The 19,828-nt window shown below is 44.5% G+C and overlaps 1 long non-coding RNA gene across 1 annotated transcript in view; it reads left to right on the forward strand.

Annotated features, from left to right (window-relative positions):
* LOC120999950 overlaps positions 1-9,522 on the forward strand; it is a 28,174-nt gene extending 18,652 nt beyond the window's left edge. Inside the window, exon 4 of the long non-coding RNA XR_005778700.1 lies at positions 9,299-9,522. This is a non-coding gene — a long non-coding RNA (uncharacterized LOC120999950). The remainder of the gene's footprint in view (positions 1-9,298) is intronic.
* Positions 9,523-19,828: the final 10,306 nt, after the last annotated feature.

A 19,828-nucleotide genomic window follows, 5' to 3' on the forward strand; every position in this document is an offset into this window, starting at 1 on the left:
TTTGGCTGTTAACCCTCGATGTGTTAAAGAAAGAAATAGCTTAAAATGGAAAATCTGCCAAAAAAGTGAAACTTAGAAATTTTCCATTTTTCTTTAAGGCCTCTTTCACACGGGCGTTGCGGGAAAATGTGCGGGTGCGTTGCGGGAACACCCGCGATTTTTCCGCGCGAGTGCAAAACATTGTAATGCGTTTTGCACTCGCGTGAGAAAAATCACGCATGTTTGGTACCCAAACCCGAACTTCTTCACAGAAGTTCGGGCTTGGGTTAGGTGTTGTGTAGATTTTATTATTTTCCCTTATAACATGGTTATAAGGGAAAATAATAGCATTCTGAATACAGAATGCATAGTAGGTGATCAATTGAGGGTTAAAAAATAAATAAATAATTAACTCACCTTCTCCTCTTGTTCGCGTAGCTCCCGTCTCTTCTTTACTTCTCAAAAGATGAACTATCGGCTAGGACCTGTGGTGACGTCAGATCACATGCTCCATCACCACGGTGATGTACCATGTGATTGGAGCATGTGATCTGACGTCACCAAAGGTCCTTTAGCCGATAGTTCATCTTTTGAGAAGTAAAGAAGAGACGAGAGCTATGCGAACAAGAGGAGGAGGTGAGTTAATTTTTTTTTTTTTTTTTAACCCTCAATTGATCACCTACTATGCATTCTGTATTCAGAATGCTATTATTTTCCCTTATAACCATGTTATAAGGGAAAATAATACAGTTTATAGACTGTCACCTAGCAACCATGCGTGAAAATCGCACCGCATCCGCACTTGCTTGCGGATGCTTGCGATTTTCACGCAACCCCATTCACTTCTATGGGGCCTGCGTTGCGTGAAAAATGCAGAATATAGAGCATGCTGCGATTTTCACGCAACGCATAAGTGATGCGTGAAAATCACCGCTCATCTGAACAGCCCCATAGAAATGAATGGGTCGGTATTCAGTGTGGGTGCAATGCGTTCACCTCACGCATCGCATCCGCGCGGAATACTCGCCCGTGTGAAAGGGGCCTAATTCTTGTGGAACACCTAACGAGTTAACAAAGTTTGTAAAATCAGTTTTGAGTAACTTGAGGGGTGCAGTTTCTACAATGGGGTCATTTAAAGTTTTTTTTTCCACTATGTAAGCCCCACAAAGTGACTTCAGACCTGAATTGGTCCTTAAAAAGTGGGTTTTGGAACTCTCCTTACAAATTTTAAGAATTGCTTCTAAAATTCTAAGCCTTCTAACATCTTAAAAAAATAACATGACATTTACAAAATGATGCCAACATAAAGTAGACATATGGGGAATGTTAAGTAATGAATATTTTATGAGGTAGCAATTTATGTTTTAAAAGCAGAAAATGGAAATTTAAAAAATTGCAAACTTTTCAAAATTTTTGGTAAATTTGGGAATTTTTCATAAATAAAGGTGAAATATATTGACTCAAATTTATGACTATCATGAAGTACAATGTTTTACGAGAAAAAAATCTTAAAATGGCTTGGATAAATAAGTGTTCCAAAGCTATTACCACATAAAGTGACACATGTCAGATTTGCAAAATGTGTCTGGAAGTGGTTAAAGGCTATGTACACCTTCGGAGGCAGTTTTTGTTTATGATTGTATTTTACACATTTTTGGCTAAAAATCATATTTTCAATTGGTCTTTATTAAAAATGTTGAGCCGTTCTATCACTAAGAGTTAACTGTTTTTCTAACTGTGTGACTAGTACTTTCACTTTGTGTTGGTCATCTAATAAACCTTATCTCTAAACTACTGAGAGGTCATAACCACTTATTTAAGCCACATTTTTATCAGTAAGATAAGAACTGAGATATAATGAGTGTTTATAAGGTCAGAGAGCAGATATAAGGAGTCTGTCAGCTCCCCAACTGATGGAAAAAAAGAGAGAAAAAAGGGCTCTATATTTTTAATAAAGACAAATTGAAAATATGATTGTTAGCAATAATAATAAAAAGTTGCCCCCAAAAGTGTACATAGCCTTTAAAGTGGCCCTGGAAAAAACAAAAAAATGGCCCATGTTGTAGGCAGGTCCAAATTAATAGGAGGTGGGGCGAACACATAACAAATAATAAATACCATAGTGTGGCACAAAATACAGCCCCCGCAGATCCGAATACCACAGTGTAGCACAAAATACTGCCCCAGCAGCACAAAATACCTTCCCCCAAAACTGCCCTTCTGTGGTGGCTAGCGCAAGCTGACATATTCTGTCCTTTTTAAGTTGTCTGTAAATAAGACATGGAAGAGGGGGCTGAGGAGGCGAGACACGGGTCACAGCACTGAGCCAGCCTCATCTTCAGCAGAGTTCAACACCACATACAGATGCAGCCAACCTTAACTTGATGGTTAACTTGTTAGGTAAAGAATGGCAAGAAAAAGATAACTAACTTTTCCATGGATTTCAATGACTTTTGTCATGAGATAACCAAGATAACACTGTGCCATGTGTTATCAGAGTCAAGTTTAGCTCGGCTACAGCTGTACCTCTTACATCCAGATTCCAGTGACTTCTCCTCTGATCTAGACATTCACTTTCCTCATCTCCATTTGCTCCATATATGTTGCTGTTATCTGGACAATTATAATCTATTATGCTCTTAATCAGACAAGATATATGTCATTTTTACACTAACAGCACACAATTTTGGGTGACATGAGACTGTCACCAGACGGTACAACACAAGGCAGGGGCGTAACTAGAAGTGACTGGGCCCCACAGCAAATATTTGTAAGGGCCCCCTCCCAGCGCGCTACGCACTTCCCTCCTCCTGTGTAAACCCCACTCCTTTGGCACAGTGTAGCGGTATACTGTATATTGTGTGGCACAGTGTAGCGGTATACTGTATATTGTGTGGCACAGTGTAGGCTATATGTGTATAACATAAACATATTTCACATAAAAACTTACAGTTAGGGTCCATTCACACGTCCGTTTTTTCTTTCCTGATCTGTTCCGTTTTTTGCGGAACAGATCTGGACCCATTCATTTTCAATGGGTCCTGGAAAAAATCGGACAGCACAATGTGTGCTGTCCGTTTCCGTTGTTCCGTTCCGCATGTCCGTTTAAATATAAAACATGTCCTATTCTTTTCTGCAAAATTCGGATCCTGGTACAATACAAAGTCAATGGATCCGCAAAAAACGGAAGACATTCGGATGTCATTACGTATGTCATCCGTTTTATGCGGATTCCGTTCCTGGAAATTACATTTTAATTTTATTAATTTTTTTCAAAGAAATCCAAACAACTTTATTTGCTTATTGAAATTTATACATGTTTCCGTTTTTTGCGGATCCGCAAAAAACGGATGACATACGGAAACATTTTCAGGAACAACGGATCCGCAAAAAACGGACCGAAAATCGGGATATAGAAAAATACTGACGTGTGAATGTAGCCTTACTTGACCCTTGGGGATCTCGGACACTACTTCAACACTTGGCCGGGGGGCTCGGCGGAGCTGATGTTGTGCTTTATCCTAATGAGAAAGATTTCATAATAAGGATTTGGAGAAGGGGCAGAGGGATAGCAGAGCAGGGAGAGGCTGGTGCTGCTACTAGGGGGTCATACCATGGGGGAGTAATAAAGCCCACCTTAATGCCCCCCCCCCCCCCAGTAGTAATAATTCTCCTTATAATGTGACAGTGCAAAAATACCCCCTTGTAATGCCCCCAGTTGAGCTAATGTCCCCATAGTGCCCCCATAATGTCCCAGTATAAAATACCGCTATATAGTGCCCCCAGTAAATGCCTCCATAGTGCTCCTCTCCCCCCTTCCTGCTAGTGCCCCCCATAATGTACCAGTATAAAATGCCCCATATATAGTGCCCCAGTAGATGCCCCTCAGTGTCCGGCCTCTGATAGGCTGCCGGCCTAGTGTCCCCCATAATGCCCCCCCATCATGTGCCAGTATCAAGTGCCTCTCTCCTCCCCCCCCACATGTCCCAGTATCATAGTGCCATCTCCCCCCCCCACAAAAAAAGTGCCAGTATCAAGTGCCTCTCCCCCCCCCCATGTGCCAGTATCAGGTGCCAACCACCCCCTTCCCCCCCAGGTGCCAGTATCAGGTGCCAACCCCTCTCCCCCCCCCCATGTGCCAGTATCAGGTGCCTCTCCCCCCCCATGTGCCAGTATCAGGTGCCAACCCCCCCTCCCCCCAGGTGCCAGTATCAGGTGCCTCCCCCATGTGCCAGTATCAGGTGCCTCTCCCCCCATGTGCCAGTATCAGGTGCCAACCTCCCCTCCCCCCAGGTGCCAGTATCAGGTGCCAACCCCTCTCCCCCCCATGTGCCAGTATCAGATGCCTCTCCCCCCCCAGGTGCCAGTATCAGGTGCCTCCCCCCATGTGCCAGTATCAGGTGCCTCTCTCCCCCCCCCAGGTGCCAGCATCAGGTGCCAACCCCTCTCCCCCCCAGGTGCCAGTATCAGGTGCCTCCCCCCCCATGTGCCAGTATCAGGTGCCAACCCCCCTTCCCCCCCAGCCCCTCCCAGGTGCCAGTATCAGGTGCCAACCCCTCCCCCCCCATGTGCCAGTATCAGGTGCCACCCCCCATGTGCAAGTATCAGGTGCCTCCCCCCCCCCATGTGCCAGTATCAGGTGCCAACCCCTCTCCCCCCCCATGTGCCAGTATTAGGTGCCTCTCCCCCCCCCCATGTGCCAGTATCAGGTGCCTCCCCGCCATGTGCCAGTATCAAGTGCCCCCCGCTGCCCCCATGGCAGTAACAGTCGGGTATTAAAAAAATAATAATAAACACTTCTACTTACCTCCATGTCAGCGATGCGATGCAGCCTCTTCCTGTGTCCCGCCCTGTATGTCCATATATGGAGTCAGTGCTTGTATTTCAGAAAAGGTTTCTGCTGGGATTCAAACCCACGACCTTCTGTATCAGAGGAAAAGCATCTAACCACAAGACCATAACAGCTGCCTTACTGCTGGTTGAAAAAATATGAGACTTCTACTGTTATAGCTGGCTAAGTGTACATCTATACACATGACAGCTGCTCATATATAGAGATATAGCAGTGCTGAGTGTGCTGGGACAGCTGTCATATAGAGATATAGCAGTGCTGGGTGTGTTGGGGCAGCTGTCATGTGTATAGATGTACACTTAGCCAGCTATAACAGCAGAAGTCTCATTTTTTTTCAATCAGTTGTAATGCAGCCATTATGGTTGTGAGGGTAAATGCTTTGCCTCTGATACACTTAGACATTGTGTCTGGTTCAAATGTGTCTGGTTCAAATCCCAGACACATCAGAAGACAGTAAGATTAGATCACATTAGCGAGGGGGCCTGGTCAGCTGCTGTGAAGAGGCCCTGAACAGTAAGACATCGATATTTAACGAACTTGAAAATAAACTGTCACACACGCTGCCGGGACGCCGGGCCCCGAAGCAGCTGCTTCCCCTGCTTCCCCGGTAGTTACGCCACTGACACAAGGGACCATCCAATAAATTATCAATCTTCCTAGATATGTGGTGGTAGATTCAACAATTGCTGCATTACTCTGCAACACTGCTATTACAGAATATGGGAAAGTTCAAAGCCAGCTGATATGGTGGCCCTAGCTGTTGACACCCAGGGTTCCAAAAAGCAATATAAAAAATGGCCTGAAAAGGTTATTCAAGTTATTTTAAAAATTTTTGTATGTTTCAAACTAACCAGATGTAATGGGTTTTCAATTCACTTCCTTCATCTACAGTGGCCCCATTCTCCTGGTTAGCTGAGGGTCACATGACCTGTGATGTCATCTTCTTTCCCTGATTTGATGATGTTCCATGCACAAGCCTGAGGGAGTAGGTCTGCCTCTGTGCACAGAGCCTCACTGTGATGGCTGTGCCGACCACGCCCCCTGCACTGCCGATCTACTGGCTGAGCCGTCTGTGCTGTGACTCCCCTCCCACTGGACTCTTCAGCAAAGTTTAACCCCTTCTACCATCAGCACAGACTCATGGTTGGAGGCTCTGTCTCAGGTACTGAGCAGCTGCAGGGTTTCCTCTTCTCCAGGCACTGAAGAGATTAATGCTGTAAACAGGATCCTCCCTCCTTACCTTCAGACACAGAGCTGATAAAGACTGGAGGAGTTCTCTCCTCTGTGAAGAAGTGTCTGCAGAGCATTGAACAAGAACAGGTAGGGGGGAAGATCATGTGTGTATCAGAAATGTAATTGTACTGTACAGCTGGGACTTGTAGTTCAACAGATACAACATGCTGCTGAGTATCCCAGCAGTCAGACTGCAGGCAGGGCAGCAATTTTATTCACTCCCTTTGCAGAGCAGGTGGAGGGGAAAGGCAGTCTTTGTTGACACCCACAAATATTCATGAGGAAAACCACAGAGATTGTTGTTACACGCCCCCACAGCTCTGCAACTGCATGTCAACAAAAGGCCAGAACACAACTAGGGAAATTAGGAAATATACATATTTTTTGGCCTAAAACTTGCTTAGCTTTTGTATATTGGCAATAAAGATGAGCGAATTTCATATTTTGAAATTCGCTCACGCTTCGTTTGGTGGTAAAAGCAGAATTGCGTTATGGATTCCGTTACCACGGACCATAACGTAATTCTATGACGGAATGCATAACGGAATGCCTTTAGAGGCATTCCAAAATTCAGTTATTTATTCCATCATAATAGAAGTCTATGAGCTGCAAAACGGATCTGCCCTCTCATGCATAACGGAAACGGGACGGATCCGTTATGCAGGCCATAGACTTCTATTATGATGGAATGCTGTGGTAAGGGAATCCCTAACGCAATTCTGCTTTTACCACCAAACCAAGCGTGAATGAATTTCATAACATGAAATTCGCTCATCTCTAATTGCTAACATCAGATTTACAGTGTTTTTTCTTTTTTTTTCTTTTTTTTACATAACTCGGACAACGCTATTAATAGAATTTTGGACAGACCTGACAGAAGGAAATTACTCTTTTTTTATATTAGGGAACTACCATAAGATTTGGGGGCACTACAGAGGGCATTGTGGGGATTCGCTCTGGTAGGCAGGTTAGCGGACGCAGTATAGAGGCAATCACAAAGTCTTTAACTTAAATAGTTCAGTGTTTATTCACACAGAAGGCAAAACAAAATAACAGTTCACACCATGGACAGTCCACAGAACACAAACGTTCACCTTGTTAGCGGTTTTTCATCAGCGATCCACAGCAGGCTTTAGGGGGCCCGTTTTCCAGCAATGCGGCTCTCAGCCCTTTAGCATGGCACACCTCATGCAGATCCCAAAACCACAGAGTCTCCAGAGCTTTACTATGAAATGTAGGATAATCCACACAGCTGAGACTGCTGGCTGGGTTTTTATATCCCAGCCAAAACCCCGCCTGGAGCGTGGGGAGCAGCCACCCACTCTGCACTTTGGCTGCTCCTAGTAAGAGCCGGCCCGGATCGGCTCTACAGCCATACTTAATAACAAATAGTGTCAGTCAGCACTAACTGCCGCTGACACTTAAAATTACTGGCTCTTACCTCACTGAAGCCAGGAATCTCATTGACAATGATGGACCCTTCCGCCTTCCTACAGCACTATAAGATCTGGGGGCACTGTAAGGTCTTGGGCACTACAGGGGGGCACTGTATGAACTTATGGCACTATAAAGGGCATTTAAATTACTGGGGCACTGAAGAGGCCATCATAGCTAGTGGGGGCACTATAGGGGACATTCTAACTACTGAAGGCACTATAAAGTGGCCATAATACTACTGGCAGTTCTATAAAAGTGCTTTATTAATATGAGAGATGCTATAGAAATGTATTATTACTACTGGATGCACTATGGTGGGCATTATTATTTGGCACAATATAGGAGCACTACTAATGGGCACTCTTAGGGAGTATTATCATTATTGGGGGCACTGTTACTAAGGAGGGCACTCTGGGAGAGAACTAATGCCATTGGTAGAACTTTTATATTACTATGGGAGGACTATCCTTATGGCAGTGTCATTTCTGCAGTATAGTGCTTGGGGGCGTTGGGAGCACCAGGGTGGGGAGGATGATGATAGAAAAGTGAGCAACCTTAGATGTCTTTATGTCAAACTCTACAGAGACAAAATGTGGCTGAAAGAAGTCGTCATGGTAGGTAAGGAAGATATGGAAGAGAAGATAAGGAAAGAAAACTTCTAAATCAGAGGAGAAGTCACCTGTAAGGCACTGGATGTTATAGGTATGTGGTGCTGTATGGTCCTGTATGTTTGGTAGTGTCCATGCCGAAAGTAAAATTTGTCTTTAGTGCTAGAGCGTGGGGCGGGGGTGACTTGGAAAATTGGGCCATATGCATTTGAGGCCATATGCATCTTTTGAGACCCTAGTAATGCCCCTGTCTGGGACTATAATTGAGGGACTATTTTGTATGAAGGGGAGAAAGTGGTGAGTGAGAGCTAATTGTGCAGTGTCCCACTCCGTAATAGTAGTGGGTCCTGTGTATATATAAGGATATTTGTCATTTTATAAGATGTATGCATATTGGTGTAATTCCTTCTAAGAGGGCTGTTTACACCTTGCATGTAGACACACTCAGTCACCCCTAGGTGGTGCTGGTGCTAAATATCTATATATAGCTGAAGTTATAGGAAGTGCAAGGCAGTAAGTAGCAAAGAAGAAGATTAGTTGGAGGAAGTGAGAGGAGTGAGTCAGTGAAGTGCAGCGCAGTCAGGTCACCATAAGGAAAGCTAACTCCAGAGTCAGACACCTCAGCGAGACAGACAAAAAAAAAAACAGCTGAACGAAGCTAGGGCTGGACCTGCTGAACCCAGAAGCCAAGTAAGCTGACAAGTAGCTACTCTTCTGAGTTGTGTGCAGACCAAGGGTAGGCCTCAAAAGAGAAATAACAGAAACTAAGAGTGTTGAGCGAGTATAAGGAGAGATTAGTGGAGATGAGAGTGTTACCTCAGCCTATGGACTCCATTAGCACCCAATGTGACACAGGAGTTAGCCTACGGTGCCTGTTCTCAGTCTACAGTGAAGTACAAGCTGTATTTGGAGCCACATTCCTCTATGGACAAAGTGGACGTATTATTGGAAATTGTGAGTAAGCTAAGGCAAGATATATGTAGCGGCTGTGTGAAACAAAGAAGTTAATGTATGCTCCACATCTGGACCAGAGTCCATATCTCCCCAAGAGCCTGTTATTAGGACTACAGATACAACTAACTTGTGTGCCTTTGAATGGATTACAACTACCGCTTGCAATGCAATAATCTTTACATCTACCTCAAGGCAAGTGATTCTCAGTAAATGTTCCAGTTATTTATTCAAACAGACACCTCATTTGCACCCAAGGGTGCTGGCGTCACGCCATAAGGGACTCTGCTTTCCCTGCACCTTAAACCCTATACCATCAAGGGCACCTCAACCAACTTCTGGCAGGAGATCCCTCAACACCAACGTGTGCCCGAAGGAATCTGGTGACTTCCTTCTAATCATTGCACTCTGGCCCAGGGAGCTCTTCAGGAAACCGTGATTACCAACTACTAAACCCATCAGGCCACCACACTCACACAGTGCCCCTGCAGTCCCGGTCGCTGCAATTGCAATGCATCCTGGGAGATTGAAATGCTTGATGAGCTGCTGCCCACCCACAGAAGGGGAAGAAAGTCATCTAGATATACCATATAAGCATATGTCAGTAAAAATAATATATTTCTAAATTTGTGGAATAACCCCCTTAAGTAGATTATATGATTTGGTCCTGATGAGAATAAAGCATTGACTATAACCTATAAGCCACAATTACTCATAGCATTATCTAAAAACCTGAAATAAAGAGTCTCTTCATCCATTTCATATTCAGTTTGATTGCACGATATAAAACGCTCCTCTGGATTGCATTGTTTCCAGCCCTCAGTAGTCCAATCGCTTCACTTTACATAACAATAGGCAGCGCTTTATGCAGCGCTCAGGCAGCATTAGTAAAACCACAGTTTCCGTATTCATTAGCTGATACAATCGCCGTGTACCTCCCTTTGTACCTTGTTAATTGCTACATCAGATAGAACAGTGAGGTTACAAAAAGTACCAGCGTATTCTGTACTGGAGAACTTTCATGGCCTGCTGTTCGGGGGATGAAAGATGCATTATAGGTTTTCTACTGAATTGCTAATCACATACCTTTTGTCTTCTCTGCGACATTCGGGGACCTTTAATTAAGCCCAGAGATTCTGCTTAATTTTATGTTTTGCATGAAGTTTCACATTCGCCATTACAAACAGTAGTTTACGCAAATTGTATGCTGCCTTGTATTCCATCATTACACCATTTACATCTCTCATGGTTGCCTTCAGTGGTAATCCCTTTATGTGGCAAAGGTTACGTAGGTTATGTAGGTTGAGCAACAGGGGCCTACAAAAAAATCATGGGGTCTCAGAAAAACTTAAAATCACGTCCAACCCCAGTTCATCTGCTTTCTTTTCTAGGTTCACATCTGGGTCTGCACTTCCTTTTTCCATCATAGGAAAAGAAAAATGAAAATGATGGAAGCGCCGGATCCGTCATATGATGGACATCAGTGGCGTCTAGCAAATAGCATTGACTGTTATGGGATCTGTCAGGTTTCTGTCTGTTACACCGATGGAACAATTTTGAACAAAATTTTTGTTGAGTTAGATTTTTCAGCTCATTTAGACTAAAATAGGCATGCTGATTTCAAAACTGCAGATAGTTTTCTTCTATCATGCCAGGTTTTTCCTCTACAGCTGATCGTAATGCTATTAATTTAGCCTGGGTCGAGGGGAGCACCAGTGCTCTCCTATTGGCCGAGAGAGAACCTCCCTCGAGTGGGGAGTGGTGGAGGATGACCTTGGCGATCGGCAACAGGTTGTTATTTGTCTAGGCTATTCGGTTTGTCTTTGTGAAGAATATGGAGACATAAAGGGAGTCGTTGAGTTGCTGCAATATCGCAAACACAATTGGATCATCTGTGTTGACCTTAAAATGGTACGCTTTTTCCGGATCAGCAACACGGATACACCAAGTATCCTTGTTTTGTGTCCATGTGGGACAGCAGAGTTCGTGAGAATCATTGGGTGGAGAGGAATTGGCCTCCAAGATCAGACCTCAAACCTGGTGATCCAAACATTCTACATGAGCCACTTGTTGACAGAACATTATGGGGGTCTTTTATGATTAGATATACGCCACTTTTTGGCATATATCTGTAACAGATTCGATCGCAAAGGGGATCTGTGGTCAAATCTGCAACTTCTTCCCCTTCCACACCGCATACTCCAGTTTTAAAAAAGGTGGTATGGCGTGGGTGGGGAAGAGGGAGGGCCAGCGGGCCCATCTCACTTATCATTCTCTACGTCAGTTTTTGGCATAGAAAATTAAATAAATCTACAGCAGCAAGGGAACTAGCATAGATTTAAGGCTGTTGTATGCCGGCGGTGGATGCGCCTAAGTTATGTAGAACATCTACATAACTTAGGCACATCAAGCGCCAGCGCAGGGTTATTAAGACTGGCATCTAAAATGCCGGTCTTAATAAATTACCCCATATATGCCCACCTCTGCATAGGAAACTGGGTCTCATGAAGCAATTTTTTAGAGCTATGCCAACTGAAGAAGACTGTTTCAAGTACCTCATTTTGTCATTTCCTCCCTTTTTACTCAAAAACCATAGAAAATTTATATACAATGAAAAAAAATGCAAAAATTACCTGAGTGTAATGTTTATTTAAAATTATTTTGTTTATACAAAGGATACTGTAAGGCCTCATGCACACGACCGTAGTTATGGTCCGCATCCGAGCCGCAGTTTTTGCGGCTCGAATGCGGACCCATTCACTTCAGTGGGGCCTGCCAGCCTGATGGAGGTAAGTATAAGTGTTTATTTTTTTAAATGGTACTACTTACTGGCACATGATTGGGGGGCATCTATGGGGGCAATTGTTATTGGCACATGATTGGGGAGCATCTATGGGGGTACTTGTTACTGGCACATGATTAGGGGGCATCTATGGGGGCACTTGTTACTAGCACATGATTGGAGGGCATCTATGGGGGCACATCTTACTGGCACATTATTGGGGGCACTGTGGGGGCATCTATGGGGGCACTTCTTACTGTCACATTATTGGTGGCACTTTTTACTGGCACATTATTGGGTGGCACTATGGGGGCATCTATGGGGGCACTTCTTACTGGAACATTATTGGGGGCACTATGGGGGCATCTACTGAGGCCACGAAGAAGGGGTATTTTATATGGGGGAAGGGTAAAGAGGGACACTATGGGGGCTTCTACTTTGGCCACAAAAAAGGGGTATTTTATATGGGGGGCATGGTATAGCGGCATTTTATACTGGGGCACATTATGGTGGGTATTATGGGGAAGGGGAGAGAGGAGTACTATGGGCTCATCTATGCGGCACTAAGAAGAGTTATTTTACACTTGCAAATTATGGGGGACACTGAGGGCATCTACTGGGGCACTATATATCGGGCATTTTATACTGGTACCTTATGGGGGCACTAGGAAGAAGGGGGGAGAGGAGCACTATGGGGGCATTTACTGGAGGCACTTTATAGGGGTATTTTATACTGGCGCATTATGGGGGCACTATGGAAACATTAGCTCAACTGGGGGCATCAAAAGGGGGTATTTTGTGCACTGCACATTATAAGGAGAATTATTACTACTGGGGGGGCATTATGATGGGCTTTATGGGGGTCTATGGGGAACATTATTACTAGTATGGGAGCATTATTATTTCTGGGGCACAGTGGGGACATGTTGGGGGTACTGTAGGAGCACTATTACTACCATGTGTGCTGTAGCAGAGAATTATTCCTATTAGTGGGACTTTTGGGAGCACTATTACTGTGGGGGCACCTTGGCACAGTATCAGCTTGCCACAATTATTTTTGGGGGACGTTATGTTTACACTATTAGTGTCAGGGGCACTATTTGCTGGGCGCAGTTATTTTAGGGCACTGTGTGCCAATAATTATTAAAGGGCACTATCTGCATGGTACTAGTATTATCAGGGGATTTATCTGTTTCTGCAGTATAGTATTAGGGAGCACAGCGGCACAATATTGGGGGTGGTAGGATGATTTGTCCAGAAGATGGGAGGATGATGGGAAAGTAGTAAACTAAGATTTTGTTTGTCAAACTGCACAGACGAGAAATGGCTGAAAAATGGTAGTCTGGTCTGAAGGTCGGAAAGGAGAAGATGAGGAAAGAATATCTACAAGAGACGTCACTGAATGTAAGAGGTATGTGGCGCTGTATTACCCTGTATGTAGGGGTGGATGGAGGGGTTAGTAGTACAGTACTATCTGCACATTGTAAAAAAAAAAGTAATCTGCAAAATACTATATGTTTGTGTCAGAAGTTGTGCTTTTTTAAAATTTTTAGAATAATGATACAGCCATTTTATTTGATACTTTAGTTCTGCCTCCTTTTTTTTTCTCTATATTAAGGGACACTATAGTCACCAGAACCACAACAGCTAAACGTAGTAGTTCTGGTGCCTAACATATCTCTGCAAGCTTTTTAATGTAAACACTGCCTTTTCAGAAAAAAAGGCAGTATTTACATTACTGCCAAGGAACACCTCTAGTGGCCACTTATTATTAAGTGTTTTTGCATGGTAAGACTACTTACTGTTATCTCACATATATACTATGCATCACAATTTAGGTCTGGGTCTTGTGATTCTCACAATATAAAGCTCTTCGCTGTAGGATTTATAATTTTTAAACTACAACCGTTTGAAGATGGCAACCGCCAGTGAAGTGAGCAAGTTGGAGCAGTTTGTTTTTAACCACTCTTCTCTGCCCTTGCTGTAGAGTGAGTTGCCATAAGAACCCAGGTGTGTGAGCAGCCAGCAGAGTGACAAAAGCTAGAGTGTGAGCTGAAAAATCAGGACATGATTTTTAAACTGCCACCACTCCCTCATTTTCAAGCCCACCTACACAAATCGGCTGCTAATGTTTTTATAAATGTATGTTTTAATGTAACTGTGAAGCACTTTGGGCAACAACATTGCAATTAAATGTGCTATATGAATAAATAAAAGTTTAAATGCATTTCTCACTCTATCAAGCTTGCCATGTGCACTTTTTAAATTTGATCAATCAATTGGTTAGTGTACTGTTTTTGCTATCTTTACTCACTCCAAACACTCCCCACAGTTACTCTGCCCACTCCATAAAGTTACTCTGCCCAGTCCAACCTTTCCACAGTTACTCAAGCCACTCCACCCAGTTACTTCGCCCACTCCAGTTGTAGACTACTGGTGGAGGCAAGAACACTTCACACAATTTCCCCAGAAATTGTAGCATTTCTAGTTAAAGTTTACTGTGTGTGGATTTTTTTTTTGTGTTGTGGTGGAGGGCGTGATTGCATGCTAGGGTGTGGGAAGGCGGGATCCAGGGGGCCCAAGTAAATTCTTGCCCAGAGTCCAATCAATATTAAAGACTGCCCAAGGCTGGTCCTTTCTCTGGCACCCCCCCCCCCCAATACTTTGAAAAAATTGTACAGTAGTATTGCCCTCATTGTACAACCTTCACAGTAGTTTTGTACAGATGTGTGCCCCCTCACAGTAGTTATGCTCACATTGTGCCCTCTCACAGTAGTTATGCCCTCTCTGTGCACCTTTCACAGTTGTAATGCCCTCTTTGTGACCCCTTCACAGTAATATTCCCCATTGTGCCCCCCTTCACAGTAATAGTCCCCATTGTGTCCCCTTCATAGTAATAATCCCCATTGTGTCCCCTTCATAGGAATAATCCCCATTGTGCCCCCTTTATAGTAATAATGCCCATTGTGCCCCCTTCACAGTAATAATGCCCACTGTGCTCCCTTCATTGTAGTAATGCCCCCTGGCTCTGTGCCCCCTCCATAGTAGAAATGCCCATTGTGCCCCCTTCACATTAGTAATGCCCTCTGTGCCCCCTCCATAGTAGTAATGTCCTCTGAGCCCCCAGCCTCCAGCTGTTTGAAGAGAGGGCAGCGCTCATATGAGAGCTGCTTTCTCTGTTCTGTTCACCTGCTCGCCGTAGCATTTGCAGTGATGAGCAGGTAAACAGAGCAGAGAAGGCAGCGCTCATGCCAAAAAAAAAAAAAAAGCGGACAACCCCTTTAAAGACATACTTGCAAAACATTACATACAGTGCTACAGAACATACAGGGTAATACAGCGCCACATATGTACCTCTTACATCCAGTGACTTCTCTTCTCTGATGTAGATATTCTCCTTCCTCTAATTCTCCTGTTAGATCAGACCACCATGGTGACTTATTTCAGATGCGCCTTGTCTCTGCAGAGTTTAACAAACAGCCATCTTACTTTCCTACTTTTCCATCATCCTTCCACCTTCTCAAAACCCTATCCTGCCACCCCCAATACTTTGTCCACTGTGCTCCCCAAAACTTTCCTGCAGAAACAGTCCCCCTGAAAATACTGGCACCACACAGATAGTGCATCAGTACAAAAACACCCCTTTATATTGTGCACTAGTACAAAAAAAATCCCCCCTTCCTTTCAGATCAGACCCCATAAAACCCTAAATGAGATCCCCATCTCAGACCAAATCCCCTTTAGACCTCTATGTCAGACCCCATATAAGACCCTAGTTTTAAACCTCAGATCAGACCCCCATTAGACCTCCATGTAAGCCCCAACCCAATATCAGACCTCAGATAAGACCCCCATATAAGACCCCCATTAGTGCTCCAGACCCCCATATCAGACCTCCAGACCCCCATATCAGACCACCAGACCCCCATATCAGACCAGACCCCCATATCAGGCGTCCAGACCCTCATTAGACCTCCAGACCTCCAGACCCCCCAGTCAGACCCCCATTAGACTTCCAGACTGCCCAGTCAGACCTTCAGATACCCATTAGACCTCCAGACCTCTAATCAGACCTCCGAACCCCCACAGTCAGACCTCCAAACCCCCACAGTCAGACCTCCAAACCCCCACAGTCAGACCTCCAGACCCCCATTAGACCTCTCCAGACCCCCCCCCCCCCCCCCCATTAGAGCTCTCCAGACCCCCCATTAGACCTCCATATCAGACCTCAGATCAGACTGTAAAATAATAAAGTAACTTACCTCTCCTATCACCACTCTCCCTGTCCTGGCTGTCTTCTTTTCTCAGGGCCAGCGCTGCAGTTACCTGACCTCCTGCAGCATCAGGTTAGAGTTCTCTCTGTACGTCCTGACAATGCAGGCAGCCAGGACACAGCAGCGCGGGCCCTGGAAGCGCTCACTAGTATTCCCTTTATAAGATGCACTGCATCTTATAAAGGGAAAAGCAATGAGCGCTTCCATCTATATTGATGGAAGCGCTCATTGCTTTTGTTCTGGCACCCCCCTGAGAGCCGACACCTGGGGCGGACCGCCCCCCCCTCCCTCCCTGCCCCTACCTGGGCACGCCACTGCCTACATGACCTTCAAATCTTGGTGGAATTAACAAGATGGCTCAAGATAGGATTTATCCGAAAGTCCTCCTCTCACTATGGAGCTGGCTTTTTCTTTGTTAAAAAGAAGGACGACTCTCTATGGCCATGTATAACGGTTATGGTGAAGAACAAGTACCCTCTACCCTTAATTTCCACACTTTTTGTCAGATTATGTGGAGTCAGAATATTAACAATGGACCTCTAAGTGGCTTACTTACTTGATTAGTATATGAGAGGGTGAAAAATGCAAGACTGCATTTAATACGCCCAATGGCCATTATGACCATTGGCCATTATGACTATTATCTCGTTATGCCCTTTGGTCTGTGCAACATTCCCGCTGTCTACCAGGAACTTGTCTTCCGTGATTTGCTATATGCTTGTGTTGCAGTTTACCAAGATGACATCCTAGTTTTATCCCCAGATCTGACCTCTCAATGCAAACATGTCAGTAATGCTCTACAGCAGCTTTGGGAGAACAGATTAAATGCCAAATTTGAGAAGTGTCTGTTGGCCTTTGCCAATTATTACAAGTAATTTATCCCTCACTTTTTCACTTTGACCACCCCTATCTCTGCCCTTACCCGCAAGGGGTATAATGCCAGGGAGTGGAAACCTGATGTGGAATCTGCATTCCAGATTCCACGTCAAAGAGGAGGTGGCTCCTGGAATGGGGAACATCACTCCAAAGTTGCTGTCCAACCTGGCCTCCATAAGACTGCCATCCGAATTTTTCTATATTATTGGTGGTCTAGGATTTCTTAGGACATCTGTGATTATTAGAGATGAGCGAAGTTTTGAAAAATTTGATCCGACCGCTTCACTGAATTTGGACAAGAAATTTGACTTGTTACTAATTACTTTGTCACAAATCAAATATCAAGGTAATACCGAGGCGCTGAATTCAAACTAGTCTTTATTATGATTATTTAATCAAAACAAACAAAAAAGGGGTGTATACGATAATCCTCAAAAGTAAAATAAAATATGGCACCTGCAGACCCCTAATAAGTTGGACCAACCAGAGAAATATAAACAAACAAATCCTGCGTGTCCATTAAAATAAAGGTGGTCCAAACTCAACCCGCAGTTCGGAAACACTGAGGTGGTGCACAGAAAAAAATATGTCAAAAAGACCACATGGCCAAATAATACTAATCCAGAAGGGTCTCTTAAATGATATCGTTCCCCAGATGGCGCAGCGTGGTGTCTTTGTTCCAGCTCTCTATGTTTTCGTGCTGCTTATTAAGGATATGTAAGCATTAATGATTTGCTGCCGTCACATCTGCAGTCCACAAAGTGTTTTGTGATGCCAGTTGCAATGAAGCAACAACGGGACAGAGTCCCTTTGAGGAAAGTAGTAATGGCCAAGTGGTATAGGGTGGCCTATAATGTCCCTTAATGTTTTGTGCACGTGTCACGGTGCTCCTACCTGGATATGCTGGAACCCCAGGCGTTGCCTTTGAAGCAGACAAAGGGGGTAGTTGAATTGTGGGATGAAGAATAAATTGAGTCCAGACCTTGTATATAGTTCAACAGCGAGCTTTACTCGAATAAATGTTCATCATAAACAGTCTTCAAACTTGTGTCTTGGTTCCAGCAGGCTTTAGCATTAAAACTGGTAGGCAAACTCGCCCCTGCTACATCTGTTGCTCTCTGGCTCTGCTGTACTAACAGGCTGGCTACATAATTCAGCTTTTGCTGTATGCTACACTTTCCTTCTGTAGTCTGTCTCTGAAGTTATACCAGGGAACTTTCTTCCTGGCTTCTGAGGCTTCAAGCTTCTGCCTCCATGTCCAGCTGAGCTTAGGGTGCTCTGGCTGGCTTGGTTTGGGCTTGGGTACGTCCCAAAGAGTTGTGGTCCTGCACACCTTCACCTAGCTTGGGGTAAGCTAGGACTGACCTCTATCTAACTAGTCTCCGCCCTTCCTTAGAGAGATGGTTAGAATGGCTTGCTGCCACCTACTGGTGAGCCAGGTACATTACATGAACATATACAGTTGCATAGAAATAGGAAATGCACAATGTAGAAGACTTAAACTAAATGCACAGGTTAAATGATATTAGCATACACAGATGGAAGCAGGGCGTATGAGTGGTAATGCCACTTGGGGGCGTTACACATCCCTTTTTCTTCTTTACCTGATGAGGGGCGGTTGACATATTCTGTGCGGCGGCATGGCGCTGGGGAATGAACAAGCGAGTTCGCCTGCCTCCTCGCCATCTGATTGGCCGCACGTCACTCTTGCTCCTCCTGTTGGGGGGCGTCTTTCCCTCTATTTAATCCGGCTTTCTTACGGCCATCCTAGCGCCGAACACGCCGCCACACACTACAGCAGCGTTTTTCTTAGCTATACTTACCATGTGCACACTTAATAGCTCCTAATGAATCGATCTTGATGAAATGCGTCGAGTCTAGACGTATGTTGTGGAAGTCTTAGCTAGCCATTTCGCTAGGCAGTTAGGGTGATGACCTCTGTCTGTTCCCTAGGGGTTTGGTACACTTAAACCATAGTGACCACTACTCCCCTTTTTAGGGCTCATGTGTATGTGGGACTTATACCTGTGGACTGCAAACTATTTTGCCCATGACAGGTACATATTGGCCCCCATCACCCTCATTTATAGGTGTCTGTTCTACCACGCTGGGCCATCCAGGGAACGGTATCATTTAAGAGACCCCTCCGGCTTAGTATTATTTGGCCACGTGGTCTTTTTGACATCTTTTGTCTGTGTATCACCCCAGGGGTTCCGAACTGCGGGTTGAGTTTGGACCACCTTTATTTTTCTGGACATGCAGGATTTATTTGTTTATAGTCCTCTGGTTGGTCCAGCTTATTAGGGGTCTTCAGGTGCCATATTTTATTTTACTTTTGAGGATTATTGTATACACCCCTTTTTTGTTTGTTTTGACTAGTTTTAATTCAGTGCCTCGCTATTACTATTGATATTTGATAACTTATAGAGACGCATACTTTCTCTTTATCATTTTTTCCATGATTTTCTTTGTCACAAATCACTTTCCTTCACTGATGATATCACCATGCGTGCCCAGTATGATCATGTGGTGACGTCATCACTAGAGATGAGCGAATTTTCAGAAAAAACTTGGTTTGATCCAAATTTATTTGTGGCGAATCGCATAAAAAACCCGGCTATTTTCTGGCTGCAGAGAGCCTTTGTAGTGGTGTAGAACATTGTGCCTTGCAGTAACACGCATAGGGAGTCTGCGGTGGTAGTGAAACAATACTGTGAGTCAGTATGACATGCGGCGCTCTTAGAATCGCTGCATACTTCACTTATTTGGGCAGTTACGGGGCCAAAACTCACCAAATAATTCAAGTGTGAACTCAGCCTTACAGGTTAATGTTAGC

Source organism: Bufo bufo, chromosome 4, assembly GCF_905171765.1.
Source record: "Bufo bufo chromosome 4, aBufBuf1.1, whole genome shotgun sequence".
In the NCBI taxonomy this organism is placed as follows: Eukaryota; Metazoa; Chordata; class Amphibia; order Anura; family Bufonidae; genus Bufo; species Bufo bufo.